This window comes from Penaeus chinensis, chromosome 9 (genome assembly GCF_019202785.1).
Source record: "Penaeus chinensis breed Huanghai No. 1 chromosome 9, ASM1920278v2, whole genome shotgun sequence".
NCBI classification, from domain to species: domain Eukaryota; kingdom Metazoa; phylum Arthropoda; class Malacostraca; order Decapoda; family Penaeidae; genus Penaeus; species Penaeus chinensis.
In genome coordinates this window covers 32741676-32744175 of record NC_061827.1, presented here as the reverse complement: position 1 = coordinate 32744175, position 2500 = coordinate 32741676, and positions in this window count along the sequence as shown.

Sequence of the window (2500 nt, the reverse complement as noted above, 5' to 3'; positions counted from 1 at the left end):
TATCAAAACAAACGGCAACTGGAATGTAAAGTCATCGAGCGCACTTTGAACGGGGCCTCCCTCTCCCGGGTGGGCGCCGCTCCGTGTGTGGGTGATTCAGGGCGCGCGGGCAGGCAGGCAGGCAGGCAGGGAGGGAGGGAGGGAGGGAGGGAGGCCGGCGACCCCACCGGCTCCCTGGCATTCATCACTCACGTCACACAGTTTTTACGCGCTCGGCCATTCATTGAAACACACAGTCGAGATCGTAAAATGATTGTGTTTTTCTTCCTTTGATCCCATTCAGGAGCCGACCAGATGGTCAATGCTTAGGTAATTTATCATCACGTAATGGCGGGGAGGGGGAAGGTTGCTTGGAACACCTGAAGCTGCTTCGAACCTGGGCTTTCCGAACCGCACCGCTAACGACGCCTCGGTATTTGCATCACTAATGCTCCATTTGTCATTTCAGGATTTACGGCATAAGTGAATCGTAACGGCAAGTCCTTGGTGTATGGAAATATATCATGAATAGTCTAACCAAAAAAGACAGATAAATAAGTAGATGGGTACATAAGAAATAGATAAACAGAGGAACAACAACAAAAAAAAAGATATATATATAGATAAATAAAAAGATATTTCCCAAATTCTCATTTAACTTGCTCTATTCACCTGTTCTTATTTATCTTATTTATCACCTCGTTCCAGTAAAAGATCAGCCGAAGATACAACGAACTAAACCGGGTCTTCGTTCTACCGAAGGCAGCCACGTATCCCCCCCCCCCCCTCTCACCGCGCACCCGCCGAGACGTTTTTGCAACAGAAACCAGCGAGGGTGCGCGCGGAAGCCGTTTTTGCGGGGGTCGTTCAATTGCCAATCTTGAGGCCTCGCTTTTGCAACGGTGGAGGGTTTTTGTGCAGAGGACAAGGAGGGTCAGACTCGAGAGGGGAGAGGTAAAGGGTGGGGAGAAGGGAGAGGGGGGAGAGGGGTAGGAGGAAGGGAGGGGAGCCAGCAGAAAGAGGAACAGGGGGAGGTGAAAAGATGAGGCAAAGATTGATGGGACGAAAAGGGGAGAACTAAGAGCTTTATGCTAGAAAAAAAAGAGAGAGAGAGAGAAAGAAAGAAATGTTCCTCTGCCGAATGTGCGTTTTGCTCAATGATGAATCAACTAAAAGGGTTCGAGATGGGAATGATTTTTTACGTAACGTCCAGCCTGTCATAACCGAAGCCTGGGACGAGCAAGGGCGGAGGAGATCACGTAAGGTAAATATTCAATCTTTAGAGAATTCTTCATTTCCATTATTCATTTTATTAATTCAAAATATTGGTTAGATCTTTATGATCTTAGCGGTCAGCAAAATAAGGTAAATCGGACAACTTATATGTGACTGTTATTATGTAGTACACATGAAATATATGATGCTATTTTCGCATACTTTACATGCTTTACATGGTATTATAGCTGTTTCTTGGAGGATGAAATTAGTTTAGGAAGAAATAAATCACGTATAGCCCGAATAAGTTGTTGCATATACTGACTATTTGATATTGGAGAATGTAATCAAAGTATCTACTCTCCAAGGCGCTAATGAAGTGTATTGACGTGTAGGACATTCACGAAGAGGAAGGTACCGAGGAGGGCTTCGGTGACGATGAGAATGATGACAAGCTTAACTAAGATCGAAAAGCGCGACAGAAGCTTGGCTACCTGCAGGGGCCTTGCGAAGACAAAGGCGCCCCTCTTTTCGCTCGCTTTCGTTCGCTCCCTGCCCGCCACAGGGCACCGAGGACGAACCCGTACGCACCGCCGTGGGACCCCATCTTGCTTTAAGTACGCCGGGGATCTGACCACACAGTATTGCACGCTGTAAAAAATTGCAACGGTGGAAATCGGCGAGGTTCTTAAGACTGGCGTGGGAAGTGCGGCGTTTTGCACGTGCAAGGAGCAACGGTCACCGCCAGCACGCTTCGAGCGCCGGTCCCGCCACACCCGGCTGTGTTGAGCTTTGTTGAAGAGCAACATTGACGCACGCGGGGCAGGGCAGCAGCACGTGGGAGAGGGGAGCAAAGGGAGAAAAGAAAGGGAGACACAGGCGATGTTGATAAAAGAGAAGCGACATGTCATCTGAATGCTCTGGTTTTCTTGAAATGTGAACTTGGAAGGTACTCATTTTTCACCTATTCATAATGGTTAATGTTATTCATAAATAGCAATCCTTAAGTCTAGTATATTTCAACAGAATCTTACATGTTATCACATATGATAACTTCAAAAAAATGACAACTTATTTTGAAAATTTAAAGGGGAACAAAGATAATTTTACCTTGAATAGGCATACGTACAAAACAAGACATTCAGCCAAACTGAAAGTCTATTCTTATACGATATAATTATGCTAGATTAAAAGGAAAAAGGACCACAGTATTTACACTACACTAAGATCTTTTTCTTACTGAACCGTCTATATATTTTATGTTGTGAATGTTCGCCACAGTGAAACTTTGAAATTCGATACGTAT